The sequence below is a fragment of the Dipodomys spectabilis genome, unplaced genomic scaffold (assembly GCF_019054845.1).
Source record: "Dipodomys spectabilis isolate Male_0828 unplaced genomic scaffold, ASM1905484v1 ptg000235l, whole genome shotgun sequence".
Lineage (NCBI taxonomy): Eukaryota > Metazoa > Chordata > Mammalia > Rodentia > Heteromyidae > Dipodomys > Dipodomys spectabilis.
Genome location: NW_024870912.1, coordinates 248,107 through 267,756, shown reverse-complemented (window position 1 = coordinate 267,756; position 19,650 = coordinate 248,107).

Genomic DNA, 19,650 nt, shown 5'->3' with positions numbered 1-19,650 from the left:
CCCTCACATTGGTGTCAACTTTCCAAAGTGTTGCTTTCATCCAGTAACTGAGCACAACAGAAGTATAAGGTCCATCCAGTCACCTGTGGGCCCTTCTACAAATGACTGCTTCACCAAACCTCTAGCAGCCTGCCCTGCCTTCAAGTCTGAGGCCTCTCCTTCCTTCTCCTTCTCTGCATTCAGGGATCAACCTGAATATTTTCCCCACCTTTCCCCATCTCTTCCCTGTGGATCACCTGCTTGTCTAATCTCATCTTGGCCATCAGCTTCATGGAAGACTTGAATTAAAATATCACATGAATAGTTAATACAAAGACAATTGAAGTTGTACTTTCCCCTCTTCCTTGCATTTGTGCACCATTTATTTAAAAAATAAGAACCAAACAAAAATTCTGGAATCTCTGAAAGATTTCACACTTTGATTTGCAGTGGAGCCACCCAGGCAGAAGCTCAGAGGAGGATGAAGCCATCCAACTGCACATCTTGCCTTTCTCATTTTTGATAATATAATTAACACTGGTGTTATTGTGATGGCACAGGTGTAACCAGCACATCTGATGGCATTAGAGATGCTTGAGTAGCACATATGTCTCACCATCCTTTTGTTTTCGTTGTTTGGGGTGTTGTTTCTACTGCTCCTGGGTCTTGAACTCAGGGTGCTATTCCTGAGCTGTTTTGCTCATGGTTAATGCTCTACTACTTGAGCCACAGGTCAACTTTCAGTTTTTTTGTTGCTTGATTGAAGATAAGTATCTCACCACCTTTCCTGCTAGGGATGGCTTCGAACCGTAATCCTCAGATTTCAGCTTCTGGAGTAGCTAGGATTACAGGCATGAGTCACAATCCCCTTAACTGAGTTGCATCAGTTTTTGCTCTCTGAGAGGACCTGGTTGAATTACACTTCCAGGCCCTTTAAACAGATACAGCCCTAGATCTGGGCTCTCGGCCTATTCTCTTAGCTTTGACCCATAAGATGGGGGCAGACACATCTTGTCACTGCTAGAAGAAACATCAACAGCCACTTTGTAGTTACTTGTCTCTTCCCACTTCTATGGTGACCATGGAAAACCATGTCTTAATGAAATCTGTCTGCCAGCTTCACTCCCTGCCAAGGTGACCAGATCCCCCATACTAACCTTGCTGGTCACCGTGGGTAAGTATGAAACCAAAATTATACCAAATCACTGGAATATTTGGAATGTTGACACTGCACATGCTCATGTAACGCCCCAACTAAACATTATCCTATGACCTTTCCCCTCCCAACACACACAGGAAAAATACTTTAGTGAACCATTGTCAAGACCATGAATTAGATCTTCACTGACTTTGGGTGTCTACCACCTCCATACCATAAGAGAGTTTTCTCTTACACACTCCAGAGTATTTCCAAAGCAAACATTCAAATATTTGATATTTCATGAGCACATTCATTTTCCTTTAAGCAAAATATAATTAACAGGGCATGATGGGGTAGATTTGATGCTGTGCCTAACAAGTGAGCCAAAGTGAAATGTTATGGGAAATGATCCATTCCATTCTCTACCTCAGGTTCTCAGGTGTATTGTCTCCTCTTGTATCTTCAGTGTTCTATCCAAAGAAACTGAGGACTTTCAAGTCACTCTAAAAGGAATGTTTTCACTCTTCCTAAAGAAATGATGCTTCTCTTTTGTCTATATTTCCTGTTATGTAGTTATAATTCATACACATGGATTTTCTGCAATTATTTCCCTGGAGACATTATATGAAGTGTGATCTAATTCATGCAGTTCAGTGATTCTCTCTTTCAACTTGGAAAAAAAATATGTCCTCCTTAACAGCAGACTAATTTCTTTCCCTGCCATTGTGAGAAGGCTTTTGATTAAAACATTGGAGCCAGGTATGTAGTATCACACCTGTAAACCCACTTACAGTTGGTAAAGATAAGGAGGATCATGGATCAAAGCTAGTCCAACCTTCCTGCCAAAAATAAGTTTCAGAAGCTCATTCTCAACTAATAAGCTGGGCATGGTGAGAGATGCCTCAAGAGATATAAGTTGGAGCTTCAATACCCCAGGCCTCCCTGGACAAAAAATAATATGTGAGACCTTATATGAAATGTAACTATACTAAAAAGAGCTGTGGGCATAGGTTAAGTGGTAGAGTGCATGCCTCACAAGCAGCAAGCCCTGCGTGCAAACCACCATACCAAAATAATAATATAAAACCTCTGAGAAAAATTAGCCTTAAAAAGAGTCTACCCACGTTGTATGAAATTATAGGATTTCCCCTCTCTACCAATTCAGCAACCTTCTGAGGCTCTGCTAGCATAAAGCTCTAGAACCTATCACCAGAAAACTTCAGAAAACAAATATTTAGACATAAGAGATCAGGAAGTAAATGGGAACCATTGGGGGAAAGTTCTCCCTTCTACAAAACCATAATAGGCAGAACCACAGTCCCTTTGCCCATTCAAAGGTACTCTCTGAAAAGTTGTGATGATTTTTTTTTCTATGTCAAGACTCTTCTTCAAAGTAATCATGATACTCTGTTGATATCTCGTTGAAGGTTTATCTACATGGACAGAATCCACATAAAAGTCAAAAATCCATATTTATATGTATCCTAACTGTGTGGCATTAAGCACCAGACTTTTCCTGTCATGCTAGAAATAAGGTAAATAAAAAAAAACAGAGTATCCCAGATATGGCTTGAATTCAAACTTGCAGCTGAGTAGACTTAAAAAGATGACCTAAAGGACTTGTAGCTGAGGTACCAGGATGCAACCCACTGAGGAGATGACAGTAAGATTGGTATATAAAGAAAATCTCTTGCTATTGTTTCTAACATATTTATAAGGTGATTTCTTTGTTGCTTTGTATGCCCCTCCCCCACGGTGTAACCCCTGTTTTCACTGTATTTGATGTTGGTATAATTTGGGGAGGGGAAGAGAAAAAAGAAATCATTTAAATAGGGATACAGGTGGACCCATTGCACCAATGAGATGTACAAGATGCAATGTTGAAAAAGGAACTTTACAAGTTTGGTGTGTGGGGGGCGAGTATAGTTGTGGAGATGGCAGGGCAGGGATGGTAAGGAAAAGACAAAGGAGGAGGCAACAATGCTCGGTAAGAAATGTACTCATGTGCATTGTAATTGTGACCCCTTGCTCATGCAATTGTAACCCCTCTGTATGGTATTTTCATAATTAAAAAAAAGAAAAAAAGATGAATGAAAGGTTGTATAAGAACACATCCTGGGGCTGAGGTATCGCTTAAGTGGTAGAGCAACCTTTCTAGCAAGTGCAAAGCCCAGAAAGTAGATAGCTACTAGATAGCTAGATAGATAGACAGACAGACAGACAGACAGACAGACAGACAGACAGACAGACAGACAGACAGACAGATAGATAGATAGATAGATGTGATATGATAAAAGGAAGAGCCTTCCTCACTGGTGGTGAAAAATGCCACGGTAGAACTTCTATCATGAATTGAATACCAGGTATTCTGTCAGGGTTCAGTAATGACTTTACCTCATTCAAAAATGACAGACAGAGGAAGTGGTGCTGTGGCTCAAGTGGTAGAGCGCTCACCTTGAGCTGAAGAGCACAGGGACAGCCCCCAAGTCCAGAGTTCAAGCCCCATGACCGACCAAAAAAAAAAACCAGACAGATTTAATCTTTATTCTTGTTTATTTAGATTAATGGATAAAAGTAATAGCATTTTTTTGCTAGTCCTGGGGCTTGAACTAAGGGTCTGGGGTACTGTCCCTAAACCTCTTTGTACTCAAATTTAGCAGTCTACCACTTGAGCCACAGCTCCACTTCCCACTTTTTCTGAGTAGTTTGTTGGAGATAGTCTCGTGGACTTTCCTGCCCAGGCTGGCTGCAAACCATGATCCTCATGTCTCAGCCTCTTGAGTAGCTAGGATTACAGGTGTGAGACACCTGCATCCAGCTAAAAGTAATGAACATTTAATGGAAGATAAATAAACAATTTCAAGTTCTGTGATTTGTCTTGTGTCATTTCTCCAGAGCAGATGACACAAATCCATCTCACTGGTACTGGCATTGTTAAGATTTTGAACCCAGCTAGCATGCATAGAATTTCATTCTAGAGATAACACGCTTCTTTTCCATTTCAACTAGAAGCTTTACTATAGCAATTTTTAACTCCATCATCTCAGATTCTTCTCCATAAACTAAAGATGGCAATCATAGCTACCCTGCATACACCTCACAGATATGCCTTGAAGATCGAGTAAGATCTATAAGGGAATGTAGTTTTATATCATAAAACTCCACAAAAGTCTAAGAGATTATTATTTTAATATTCATGCCATATTAATTAGTTCACCTGGCTTTAAATGAGTGGCTTTCTAGTGAAGTTCAGGTAAAAAGAACTGACAATATTTGTATGTTTAGCCTCAGCAGCATGTGGCCGTTTGCACAGACATAGGAAAGCCAGCTTGTATGGCTTCTCACTTTTCTTACTTACTAAGGAAGATGTGTAAGAGATCTACTTCTTACATTTTTGTGTTTCCTTCTCTAGTTCTGACTTCTCCAAGAACATGGATAATGTCTGTCTTAGATGCCATTGTAGCTCCATACCAAAGCCAGGCCTGCTATAAGTCCTTAGAAGTAAGAAAGAATAAATAAAAGATTGATGGATGCATGCATGCATGCATAGATGAGTGGGTGGGTGGGATAATTCTGAAGGCAGTTGATACTATATTCTGGGAAAAAGTCAAGACTAGTTCATGGTTACAAGGCAGTAAACTAACCATGTGTGGATCTGGCACCAAGTGATATGGCCCAATTGGGTGGTGTGGCCTGGGAAAGCATTCAGGACATGAGGACTGCCCAGAGCAAGAGGAACATTTCACTTAGCAAAAGACAAATTCAGACACAGGACTAAGACAGATGTCCCAGCTCCCAGAGGAAGCTGCTTACTCAAAACAGAATTTCCTAAGGAGAGAGAGGCAACATTCCAGAGTTAGGCACTAGATCCCAGCAGAAGGTTAAAGGTTAAAACCTAATATTTTAATTATGAATATAGTTGGAGGCTGGACTGGCAGAAGCAGTTCAGGGACTCAAAGGACCCAGGAGCAACAAGCAGCTTGTCTATTGAGGGGAAGGCCAAGAAGGATTGGGGCAGGGCTGAGTGAGCATGAGGATACCACCCCTGAGCACATCTCCATAGACTAAGCAAGGTAGCTGGCAACTGTACCAATGGGTGTCAAGTTTTGGAGGTTTGGGGGTTGTTTAATTTCATTTTATTGTAGAGATGCTGTACAGAGGGGTTACAGTTACATGAGTAAGGTAATGAGTGCATTTCTTGTTGAGCATTTTTATCCCCTCCTTTGGTGTTCTATCACTATCACTTTCCTGAACTTAAAGGTTACTTTTGCACTAATTACTTGCAAAGGGTGAGAATATGTTTAAAGAACTGTATGTAAGTTTAATCAAGAAACCAGTAGAAATTTGAAATATGCCTGGACTAGGGTATGGTTACTAATGGGAGGGAGCTGGCCAAATGGAGATGAGGAAGTCATAATAATGTCATAATAATCTTTATAAGTGCATGAAAATGGAACATGAAAACTTAATGAGACTGGCCTGGAAAGAAGAAACAGAATGATAGTTGGGTGGTGGCTCAAGATGGATTTGTATACACAAACGGATATGTTAAAATAAAACCGTTTGTACAATTAACTGGTGCTAATTTAAAGCACAGATTTACATATTCAAAAAAGAACTGTGGCCAGGCACCAGTGGCTCATGCTTATCATCTTAGTTACTCAGGATGCTGAGATCTAAAGATCACCATTCAAAGCCAGCCCAGACAGAAAAGATCATGAGATTTTTTGTCTCCAATTTACCAGCCCCAAAAAAGTCACAAGTGGAACTCTGGGTCAAGTGGTAGAGTGGCCAGCCTTGAGGGAAAAAGTCAAGGGGAAGAACTTCCGCCCAGAGTTCAAGCCCCAGTACTATTTAGAGACAGGGCAGCTTTTCTTCTGTAGTCCAAGTTGGCCTTCCCCTTCTGTTTTTTCTGTGAAAACCAGACTCTCCTTGAATTTGCAAGTATAGTCAAAATTGTTTTCATGCCTTTGCCTGGCATGGTACAAGAGTGAACCAACAGATGCCACAAGTCAGTCAGGACAGTTTTCAGTTTCTCTCTGTCTATCTACATTCTAAGATTTGTCTGATTGTCAAAGAAATGGGGGAGAGAACCCCCAACTACCTGGAAAGTCTAGCTCAGAGTGTTGTACTGTGTGGGTGAGTAGACATTGTTTGACTGACAGGCCCATTGAGATCATTGCTTCTTCTAACCCAAAAAAGCATTTGGCACACTGGGTGCTTCATGCCTTGTCATGCTGCAAACAACTTTTAAGACATTTATAGTCAATATGGTACAAGTTAAGCATAAAAGTTAAAATTTGAATTTCATTACTTTCAAATGTCAAAAATAGGCTCATGGCTTAGATTCATGTTTTGATTCTTTATTTTAAATCAGAGTGATTACATTTCTTCAACAACTAACACATTCCTTGAAAATGGCCAAATAAGAGCTTTTATTATATTCTCTCTGGAACAATGTAATTCACAACTGTACATTTTATTGGTTTCTCAAATTTATTCAAATGAACATGGGAGGAAAGGTCTCCTTCTAACGTGAGTAGATGTTCTGTTCCCCATTAAGCCTGGATGATATACTAGGAGAAACCAGTTTATAGATGCTAAGTATTAAGCATATCGTACAACTCCATTCTTGGAGTGGATGAATGAGGCAGACTAAGGATTATTTGTCCTAAGGGCAATGTATGTCAGCATGTCAGAGACAACAATGCAAATGGAATAAAAGTAACGCCATCAACACTTAGTTCTACATGGACACCTGAGTCACATAGAGCCTGGGTTCTTGTCTATCAGATTCTCTCTTCATCTTTAACTTTTTTGTCAGTTTTGGGGCTTGAACTCTGGATCTGGGCACTGTCCCTGAGCTCTTCAGCTCAAGGCTCATGCTCTACCACTTGAGCCACAGCGCCACTTCCGGTTTTCTGGTGGCTATTTGGAGATAAGAGTCTCTCAGACTTTCTGCCTGGGCTGGCTTTGAACTGCAGTCCTCAGATCTCAGCCTCATGAGTAGCTGTGAACCACCATGCCTGGCCTGATCTTTAACTTTTGAAGTTATATTTCATGGCTCTTCTTCATTGTGTAAAGGGAATCTGCAGTGTTTCTTGTATCAATTTTATTACTTTCATCTACTGTGTAGAAAAAGATTTGATCATAAAACATGCAACATGGCACAATATAATCTTGGTTATAACTGACATGACATTGGATTACTTTAGTAATATATAAAATACCTTTCAAAAATTCTTTCTATAACGGACAATTTATTTTGATAACTGGCACCTCCTTATTTCACAGTTTGCCAGATGCAAATTCATAGGCGAGTCACATATTTGCTAGGAAGGTTAAAGCTAACTTAAGCTGGGCAATAGTGGCTCACACCTGTAATCCTAGCTACTCAGGAGGCTGAGATCTGAGGATTGCAGTTCAAAGCCAGCCCAGGCAAAAAACCTCTATGAGACACTTATCTTCAGTTAGCCACCAAAAATCCAGAAGTGGAGCTGTCGTTCAAGTGGTAGAGCGCTAGCCTTGAACAGAAAAAGTTGTGGGATAATCCAGTCATTTATTTCTCTAAAGATACCTTGGGAATCTTATAAAACCAGGACAGTCCTGGAGTGGAACTTAGAAACAGTTCCATAATCAACATGTCCTTTCTGCAGTGTTTTCAATGCAGATTAAAGAAGATTTGGTGTTTTTGTTTTTTTTTCTAGAAGTCAAATGTAGAATAAGCTAGCAAAAGGCTGGAAAAGTATTTTTTTCTATAATTCTGTAATGGAAATCTCTTGGTCCAGGATCAGGTACCTGGAAGCAAAGGATAAGGGGCATTAGCATCTCAGCCTGTGTTTATTAATCTCACAGGGCTCCTCACATCTCCTGTACTTTGCTCCTTACATTCTGGATTGCTGGCTTTACTCAGTTTGGAGAGCAATGAGGAAGGCACTGTTTAAAGCAGACTTAACTCCAGACCTACCATCATCAATCTCCAACTCTAGGAGTCACAGATACTTCAGATTTAGTCACTTCAAGAAAGAACTTTCCAAGCCAAGAGCCTGTGGCTTGCACCATTAATCCTTGCTACTCAGGAGATTGAGATATGAGGATGGTGGTTCAAAGCCAGCCCACCCAGGAAAGTCATTGAGACTCTTGTCTCCAACTAGCTACCCAAAAAAGCCATAAGTAGAGATGGGGTTCAAGCGGTAGAGTACTAGCCTTGAGCAAAAAAGAACTCAGAGACTAAGCTCAGGCACTGAGTTCAAGCCCCAGGACCAGCATTGGAAAAAGAAACAAAAACAAAAGAACTATCCATTAACCCACCGCCCCCAAAGCTATACTCCCAATGGCTTCATTCCTTCAATTACTACAGATGTTAGATAATTTAATTCATTTTTATTTTCCTTTCAAGATGAATTCATTGAGAGCATTCCACACTGCTAAGTACTAGCTGGAGGTATAAAAAGATAATTTCTTAATACACAGAATAGTCATGTCCTTTACTTCAGTTCCAGAATGCTTCAGACCTATATTTTGCCACTTTATAATCATTTTAGTATGCATGATTTTTTCATGAAATTGTGAGCTCCCAGCATATTAAAAACTCCACTTTGCATCATAAGAACTGTTCAGTCAGCATTCATTACAGATTAACTTAAGTGATATGGAAAAAATGAATTTTTATAATAAGCTCAGATCAGAAGATCTGTTAAATTACTTATCACCATACTTTCCCCCAGTGATCCAGCTAAGATTAGGTTAATATTATTGAAATTTGTATAATAGAGCATGTGCGATCTTTAGAAGTACCAACAATAGGCCAACCAACCACTATACAAACAAAACCCACAAGCAGTTAACTTTGCAAAAATGTGACTATATATAATTTTCTCTATCACAATTTGAAAATCATCAGCTTATAAGGTAATTATGTTTTGTTTACAACTTCGTGTAGCAGGCACACAAATGCTAGATACATGAAGTACAATTTTTTCCCATAAATAAATTTTGCTCCACTGAGGCCATTTCTATTCTTGGTCACTTTGAAGCAGTGTTTCAAGAAAAGCTTAAAAGATTCTGAAAGAGTATGAAACTCATCAATTATGATACCAAATTACATTTTTAAAAATTTGTAGTACTTGCTTCAATGTGCCATCTATTTTCTCAAAGCATTTTAGGTAACTCTAGGAATTAGAAGCCAATGATTAAAACCAATTGGAAGACCTGTGTCTTCCAGAAGTTGCCTTAACCTTGGATGCATGTGAAACTGTGAGATCATTAGAAACTATGGGGTGTTTCTAAACAGAGACCATGGAAAGCTAAATAAATGCAAAGTACAGAGCAGTTAGTAAGAGCAAAAAGTGGCCAACCTTGCAACCGTGTTGTCCCTCAGCCAGAGCCATCTAGTAGAAAGGATAAAATTACATTGCTTCTTGGGAGATAAGGGGGTTAGTTATGACAATAGGCATGTGTTGTTTACCTTATGGACAAGGGAGGCACTCACTTGCATTATTTCCCAACTCTGACTAAAGATAAAACTCAACAACACACTTATGCAAATGATAGATTTCTTCCCCAGCCATACGATTCATTTTACATTCCATCCGGGTTCAGCATGGGGTTTTTAAGCAGTAGGCCTGTTGATTCTCAACACTGGGTAATGTGGAGAAATGACTGCTGACCTTTATGTGTTCTTTGTTTGGAATGTACAAAACAGGGTTGTAGAGAGACGTTTTCCCTGTTTTTTTTTCACTTGGTGATTACATCCTTTTTTTTGGGGGGGGGGGGGTTGGTCGTAGGGCTTGAACTCTAGGCTTGGGTGCTCTCCCTACGCTCTCCAGTTCAAGGCTAGCGCTCTACCGCTTGAGCCACAGCACCACTTCCGGTTTTCTAGTGGTTTATTGGAGATAGAGTCCCACGGATGTCCCAGCCCAGGCTGGCTTTGAACCATGATCCTCAGATCTCAGCCTCCTGAGAAGCTAGGATTACAGGCATCCTTTGTATGAATAGTGTCTTACTGGAGCTCATTCACTGTGGAGTTGGAACTAAACACATCACTAATCAAAAGTTATTGCACTCTCTGAGAAAGAAAAACCAGACTAATCAATACTGTGCTGTACCTTGACTCCTAAACATCCCTCCTTCCCCCTCCCCTACCATAGATCCAAAGTTGGCCCCACTGTGATACCATTGACAAGTTAGGAAAATTTAGAGGCTGGACCTATTGGGAGTTCTTAGGCCATTAGGACATAGCCTCAAAAATGCTAGTTCTCTCTCCTTCCCTCTTCCTTTCTCCCTGTTTCTCTTACTTTCTCACTTCCTGGCTAGACAATGAGAAGTTTTGTCCAGCCATATGCCCTTTCATCATTTTCTGACTCTCCATAGCCAAGGCATTCCAAATAAACCTCTCTTTATAAGGTAACTCTCTCATGTATTTCATTATACTGACGTGAAACCAACACACACTGTAAAAGAAATCACTTGCCCTTTGTACTTTGTCTTGTATGAAATTTATTGTCCGTTGATTCTTAAGGTTTTGCTTTAATAGTTCTAGCTTGTCAGAGACCTTGACATTTCTTCTCAGTTCTTATTCTCTCCTTGTTTCCTTGTCTTCCACCAATGGTGACCATGAGCTAGCATCATAAATACTTCGGTAGTTTCTTCATTTAATTCAAAAAATATTGGAAATACTCTACAATATCTGGAATTAATTGTAAATTCTTTTTAATACATAGTAATGACATTTATCAGTAGACTTTATTCAATGCTAAGATAATATTCAAAAGCTGTACCAATTCTCTCTCTCTCTTTTCTTTTTTTTTTTTGGTCAGTTGTAGGGCCTGAGCTCTGGGCCTCGGTGCTGTCCCTCAGATCTTCAGCTCAGTGCTAGCATCCTACCATTTGAGCCACAGCACCACTTCCAGCTTTTTCTGCTTATGTGATGCTGAGGAATTGAACCCAGGGCCTCATGCATGCAAGGCAAGCACTCCACTACTGAGCCACCTTCCCAGCCCCCAATTCTCTCTTATTTAATTCTTAAATATAAACACCAGAAAATAAATGATAAAGTTCCTGAAACAACAAAATCTCCCTCTCTCTCTCTCTCTCTTTCTCTCTCTCTCCTGAGATTTCCTACTCCTGTTCCTTCAATATATCCTTGAATGGGGGAAATCACTTCTGTGAATATTATAAATAGGAGCAGTGGCTCATAAAATATTAGTGTACCTGGCTGCAATTACTAAATCAAGTTGGAATGCTAAAATATAAAAGAGAAAATGTACCTATCTCTCAAAGACAATATTCAGAGATAATATGAAAGGGAACAAAATAACATGAATAACCTGAAGGTAACATCTAAACTGATTGTTTTCTTTGAAATCTTTCATACTGATGTTCTCTACCTGGGGATTGTGTTTGAATTAAATATAACAACTGTTTGGTTGGCAAAGTTGAAAAAAATCCTTTTCATCAGAATACTGAAAATTGGGCTCAGAAACCAAAGAATTAAATGCTTGTATGACTCAGACATTTCTGCTTTGACAAATTCCTGTTTTAATGTCAGACATTTGGTGATTAATTTCAGGTTTGTCATTTTTCTGTATTTGCATAAAGTGCAGCCAGGCTGGCTATGCAAATGTTTTTTGTTAATTAGATTTGATTGTATTGCCTGCCCTGGGTATAGAAATTATATTTACAATAAATATTTCCAGTAAAAAATTAAGTATGTGCAAATATTAGTAGAGAAATGAAAATTCTATGAGGAATTCTGCTCTTCTTTCTGTTTCCAAGAGAAAAGTTAAGGTCTAGATACAAGGACATGTTAGTAGTTGGAATTAAAGTAGTATATTTATCTGAAATAATTTCAAATTATATAAATGAATCTCTTCTGAAAGAAAGTATCTTGCATTCAGCTGTTCACTAGAAACTATTTGTAAGTAAATATTGTAGGGTGTTTTGGCCAGTACGATAATCTTTTGGGAGAATTGTGATATTTTAATATAAATAATAAAACAACTGCTAACTCAAGCAGGATCAAAAAACTACCTTTCTAGCACTGCTAAGAATTAAAGACCTTCATGATAAAAAAAAATAAGTTATTTTCATATTCTGTGTTCTAGGGGTCAGAAGCCTAGCCAGGCTTGCCTGCGTAGTGGACTGAGCTCTCCCTTGGATGCTTTGGGAATTATTCTGGCTCATTCTGGTTGCTAATATAACTTAGCTCTATACACTTAATAGACTGAAATTTTATTTTCATGACATTTGTTGCTCTGGGTTTGTTCCCAGAATCTACAGGGCATCTGCATTCCTTTGTTTGTGGCTCCTCCAACTTCAAATCCAGCAGTAACACTGAGAATCCTTTCCATACCTCTGGTCACCCTGAACTCTGTTTACAGTTTCCTCTTCTGATTTGAAAATTGGATCCTCTTTGCCATAGAGTAATCTCTTAGCTTAAAAAAACCAGGTAGGAACTTTAAGCACAACTGGAAATTTCCTTCATGGCAATACATGGGTTTGAATTTGAATAATCAAGTGATGAGAACCTTGCAGTCCTCTCTAGACTGCTACCTAGCACAACACCTTCCAACTACAGCTACATGAAGGCTGTCTTCACTGGTGAAAAGAAGACTGCTATGCAGTCTAGCCTTGCAATTGAACATTGATATCAATGCTGAAAAGAATTTAGAATAGTGTGAGGTGTTTTATGAAAACACAAAATTGAAATAAGCTATATTTAGTGAGAAATGAGGGAAAGAAAATTGTTCCCATTAGCCAAGAAATTGGGGACATTTGATTTTTGAATGACTATCATAAAAATCACTAAACTTACCAACCCAAAAATGTATTATGGAATGAATGGAAACTCTAAAAAATATTAATGTAACACATCAGTTATAGGAACACTTATTTCTTCTGTTGTACTTACAGGGCCATGTGATTCTTAGAAATGTCAGTCTACATAAGACATTGGAAAAATGCTAACTATAAAAGCTGAAAGTGGTACTGTGGCTCTAGTGGTAGAGCCATAGCCTTGAGCAAAAAGAAGCTCAGGGCCAGCGCCCCAAGTTCAAGCTCCAGCAAATATATATATATATATATATATATATATATATATATAATAGAAAAATATTTCCTATAAAAATTCCTGACTAAATTAAAACTTTCATAATTTAAGTTTTAGCTGTCCTTACCTCTGCCTGTGTCTATAATTAATTTTGATGATACTGGTAAAACACAAAATGTACTTTTAAATTAGAAATAAACCAATATTTTTTTTTTAAAAAAAACTTGCTTATGTTAAGAATAAAGCAACACATTTAGAGGACATTACAGCCAGGGGTTCCATAAGAATGCCACATTCTGAGGTAGAGAATGTTTCTCAATATTGCAATAATCTGTCCTCTGTAACTATAGCCTATACTAACCTATTTCTTCCACCTATATTCTGCATCTGTAAAGATCTTCTCAGGGCTGGTCTGCCAATCAGAGCAGAAGATGCTTCAGATGGACGAAGACTCATAAACTTAGAGTAACATAGTTCTGATGAAAATGGACACGAATGAGCATCTTAACACATTGTATATCTAAATTACCCTCTTCCCTAAAATGAGTCATGAGATGGACCAGCTATAGAAAAAATAAAAAACAGAACATATTTTACCCGACATCTTGCCTCTTACAGAAGGCAAAATCTCCCTGCCTTCTCTAAGAGTTCCAGTTCAGCTCAAGAATTAATTTGACATAAATCAGATTAACAAGAGAAAGGCATCCCAGTTCACTTCATACAAGTGTTGCCTAAACTGGAGCTCTCATGAGGAAATGAAACCCCAAAGATAAAACTAGAGTCGATTACTTGTGCTGAATTATTCAGAGAATAGCAAGTTGTAAGCTGTACCAGACAGAGAGCCTTGATTTGGTTTGTTGAGTTGGATAAAGTGATCAAGCAGATCGGATTAATATAACCAGGTTGGTTTGTTCCTGAGGACTAAAAGGAAGTTATGCCTTTGGCACAAGCATGGGAATTTCATTGTCTGAATATTTTCTTCCTGTCCTTGGAGTTAAATTCAAGGCCTTGAGCTTCATAAGGCAAGTGTTCTGCCACTGAACTCATGCTTTCAGTCCTTATACTGTAATATGGTTCATGTAAGCTCTGGAGCTAACTTTAGACTGTCTGGCCTTGAACCTTGGTCCTCTTAACTCTGCCCCCCTAGAATCTGGGACCCATAGGTTTGCTACACCATACCTGACCCTTTGGCTCTTGATTTTAAAAAACAAAAAGGAAATCAGAGTAATCTTTTTCCATGAGTTTGCAAGTACCTCTAACTCAAAATAGCCGGTATGCACAGTGGCACATGCTTACTTGCTCATTATTCTTAGATTGTGAACCAAACTTCTGTTCTATTGGAGCAAATTTAGCAGCCACGTTGGCTCTCTTCTGGATGCTGATATTGCTTACTCTGATGTTTGTGAATAGGTAGCATGAATGGTGGAAATGTAGATCATATTTCTATTTATGTTCAATTTTCTCTTATTTCCTCTATGCTATGGTACAGGGTAGTAAGGAATCAGGGCCAAGCCAATGTGGAGCTCTGAAGACTGACCATTATACATGGCACAAGAGTGAGTTACACTAATGGTGAGCCTTTCTTGGGAAGGTCTATGGCAGGTTGTTCACAGGCAAATATCTCTTGAAGACCTATATCTTAGTAAACCTATCTACAACATCGAATCTCTAAATCTGTCTTAAGGTTGCAGAACTACTCTTGTAGCAGATGCCACATGCCTATGTCATCTCCCAAGAAATGGCACATTTTCTTCTTACACCTCACCTTCCAAACAATTGCCTATTGAGCTCGGCTTATTTTTTCTATATTACATTTTTAACATATATATATTATTATAAAGATACTGTGCAGAGGGGTTACAGTTACATGCGTAAGGTAATGAGTGTATTTCCTATTGAGCATTGTTACCCCCTCCTTTGCCTTTCCCCTACCATCCCTTTCCTCCCCACCTCCCCAACTCCTCCCTCCCACCCCCAAAGGTGCAAAGTTCGTTTTCTACATAATGTCTTGTACAATCTCGTTGTTACAACGGGTCATTCTGTACCCTTATTTCAGCATTTTGTTATTTCCCTTCTCCTCCTCCAATTAGAAAAATGTATATACAAGATGCAGGGCACTGGAATCAAATACAGTGAAAACAGGGATTATACCATGGGGGGAGAACATACAAAGAAACAAAAAAAATTACATAGTCCATTGTAAGTACATTAGAAAGGACAGCAAGAAAGATAAAACCACTTGTGTCCCTGTCTTGGGGTTCATTTCACTTAGCAATATCTTATATGGTCATATGTGCATAGCTTTAGACCTCTTCTGCTTGTTCTAGACTAGTTATTGCAGATAAGGGAAACCATGGGACCTATGTTTCTTTAGGTCTGGCTTACTTCACTTAATATAATGGTTTCTAAGTCTTTCCATTTCCTAACAAATGGGGCAGTGTCATTCTTTTTGATGGAGGCAAAGAATTCCAATATATATACATACATATATATATATGTACATATATATATGTGTGTATGTATATATATATATATACCACATTTTCTTGATCCAGTCATCTACTGAGGGGCAATTGGTTCCATATCTTAGCTATAGTGAATAATGCTGTGATAAACATAGTTGTGCTGTAACTTTAGTATGGCATGTTTGTGATCATTTGGGTAAATGCCCAGAAGTGGGATTGCTGGGTCTTAGGGGAACTCTATTTGTAGTCTTTTGAGGAACCTCCATACTGCTTTCCAGGCTGGTTGAACAAGTTTACACTCCCACTAACAGTGCAGTAGGGTTCCCTTTGACTATGTCCCTTCCAGCATCTGTTATTATTAGATTTCTTGCTTCTAGCCATTCTAACTGGGGTGAAGTGGAATCTCAATGTTGTTTTGATTTACATTTCTTATGCATTGTCTATGGACAGGGAAGTTGAGCATGTCTTTATGTGTCTATTGGCCATTCATATTTCCTCTTCAGAGAAGTCTCTTAAGATTTTAGCCCACTTATTAATCGGGTGGTTGATTCTTTGAGGATTTGTTGTTGGGAGATTTAATTTTTTGAGATCTAAGTATATTTTAGATATGAGGCCTTTGTCTGCTGTATGGCTAGTGAAGATCTTCTCCCAATCCATGGGCTTTCTAGTGATCTTGTTAGCTATGTCCTTTGCCATGCAGAAGCTCTGCAATTTTATGCAATCCCATTTGTCTGACCATTCTTTGACTTGTTGTGTTTCTGGGTCTTTATTAAGAAATTTTCAGCCTGTACCAAGGAGCTCTAGAGTTTCTCCTATTCCTTCCTGTAATGTTTTCAGGTGTCTGCTTTTACTTGTCTTTGATCCATTTGGAGTTGATTCTGTTACAGGGTGATATATAAGAATCTAGCTTTAGTTTTCTACAGGTGTTAAACTAATTTTGCCAGCACCATCTACTGGAGAGGCTGCCTTTCTTCCATTCTATTTTTTATGAGCTCAGCTTATTACTACACTCTGATGTCTAGGCTGACAAGACACAAAGCACTCCAGTTTTTTAATGGCATGACAGGATTGCTGATAAGGAAAAAAGAAACTCATTTGATAGCTGCACTTGGTAATTTTTCACCCTCTTTTTATTTTGGGGGTTTTATTTATATTTATTTTTTGCCAATCCTGGTGTTCGAACTCAGGGCCTAACCACTGTCCCTGAGTTTCTTTTGCTCAAGGCTAGCACTCTACCACTTGAGCCAGATTTCCAGTTTTGGCTTTTTCTGTTTATGTGGACTGAGGAATCAAACCCAAGGCTTCATGCATGCTAGGCAAGCATTCCACCACTTAGCCCACATCCTGTTTTTATAATGGAGTGTTTCTTTTCATACCTGAGAAAAGACAGAAATCTCTCTGGTCTTGAATGGACGTCTAGACCTTGTCTTAAATAAAGGGCTTTGAGAATTGCATAGGAAAAAGCTATCCATTAAGCAAAGTAAACCTCTGCCTTATACATTTCATTTTTTCAACAATAAATCCAATTTTAATGACTGTAATTGTTTTTTGGTTTTTTTATAACCATATTCTTTTATTTATATATTAAAATAAAAAGTTGTTTGTACAAATTCATAAAGGTGATTAAATTAGACACACCCAAATATCATGTAAAATCTCACCTTGAAATGACTTCTATCCACATTAAGAAAAACTATCTTCCAATTTTAATGCAGGCATACATTTCACTGGAGCAAAGTCTTGCTTTTTGCTGGTAAATTGGAGATTGGGTCTAGAGGAACTTTCTGTCTAGAAGATCCTGGAACCACAGTTCTATGATTTCAGCCCTCGGGTGTGTCAAAAGATCAGTGTACATATTTTTTTCTAAATAGTTACTACTCTTCTTACAATATTTTTATGTAATTCAACCATTTCCACTGATTTCCTCTGTTTTCACCTTCACAATGTGTGTTTACCGAGACACCTGCAGATCTCCAGGAAGAACTGATGGCCTGAACCCCACGATCCTCAATTCTAACAAGTTTTTCCTCTCATTCTTCCTGAAAATATATGATCCATCTATATACATTGGTTAACCACTTGTAGAAAACTAAAGCTAGATCCTTATATATCACCCTGCACCAGAATCAACTCCAAATGGATCAAAGACCTCGGAGTCAAAGCAGACACTCTGAAATTGTTACAGGATGGAACAGGAGAAACTCTAGGTCTCCTTGGCACAGGCTGAAATTTTCTTAATAGAGACCCAGAAACACAACAAATCAAAGTAAGGTTGGACAAATGGGATTGCATTAAATTGCAGAGTTTCTGCATGGCAAAGGACATAGCTAGCAAGATCAATAGAAAGCCCACGGATTGGGAGAAGGTCTTCACTAGCCACTTTCAAAACCTTTAAAGTCTGCCATGCATGATTTGATCATACATATGTTCAACATCAATTAATTTATAATATGGCTATTTGTATAATACTCAGCTTCAGCATCCATGACAAACTGAGTTTTTTAGAAATGAGTTCTTAAAGGAAAACACTTTCAGACTTTAGTTTCATGAGAGAATCTAGTTTTGTGCTTCATGTAGAACATGCTAAGAGCCACAAAATATTTCACCTTGCCTTCTTTGAATTTCTCACCCAAATGCATCTCTGCTTCATCTATCGTCATTGTCTTTTTTTCCCACTGTTAACCAATGCTAAACACCAATATTACCCGAACTCCTCAATCTCACTGACCTTCTCAAGTTTTTGCTCCCATAGAATATTTTCTCTCTGAAACACTAATTTTCAATTGTCATCATAAACCAAAAAATACTAAAGCATGTCAGTTACCCCATAATGAAGCTCCTTTCATATAACACAAGTATATATTTTTACTGTGGTCACACTTTTCTGCTTCTCTTTACAAGAAAAGAATGAAAGCTAGTATTTTACATCCACTTTCTACTCTGTTGATCTTCTATTTAAATATAAAATCCAATCAAACCAAGTGCTCTTCTCTTTCCATAGATCATTATTGATTTGTATATATATATAGATTTTTAATTTTATTTTATTTTATTTGAGAACATACTGTACAGAGGGGTTACAATTACATGGTAATGACTGTAATTGTAAAGATGATATTTACAAATGAATATTGGCCCATCAATCTAATTTTTGACATATATAATAACTTAGTCAATCCTTATGAACATATATGGTATAAAATTTCTACCTCTATTTGATAAATAAGAAAATTGAGGCATAGAGAGATAAATGAACTTACCCAAAGTCAACACAGATGGTGATAGATTGAAATTGGAGCCCAATGCTTCTGAACACTGAGCCATTATGCTATATCTGTTTGGAAAGGCATATTATTCTAAAATGTCTTTAAAAATCTGGTATAGGCACTTATTTGCCTACTCTAGGAGCCCTTAACTAGAACATTCCTGACAAGTGGAAAGAAACTAACCTGAAGAAAGGCATTTTTCTAAACTTTACCTCTGACCCCAACATCTAAATGTATGATGCTGACTCAAAACTAGTTTATCTTATATAATTACAGCTAATATTTTCAACAGCTCTACGAAGAATTTTCCCATAGAATTCTCTTAATTCTGTGAAGTTTGAAGGGCTAAATGTATGCAAAACAGCATAACCACTAAAAAGAGTGGTTTCATGAGCTGGACGCCAATGGTTCACACCTGTAGCACTACTAGTAATAGTACTAGTTAGTAGTATTAGAACTCAGGAAGTTGAGTTCAAAGGATTGCAGTTCAAAGTCAGCCCTGGCAGGAAAAGTCTGTGAGACTCTTATCTTTAGTTAACCACCACAAAACTGTAGGTAGATTTGTGGCACAAATAGTAGAGAGCTAGCCTTGAGCACAAAAGCTCAAGGACAGTAGCCAGACCCTGAGTTCAAGCCCAAGGTCCAGTCCCCTCACCACACACACACACACACACACACACACACACACACACACACACACACACACATACACACTTTTGTTTTGCTAACACTTTTATTTGTAAATGGTCT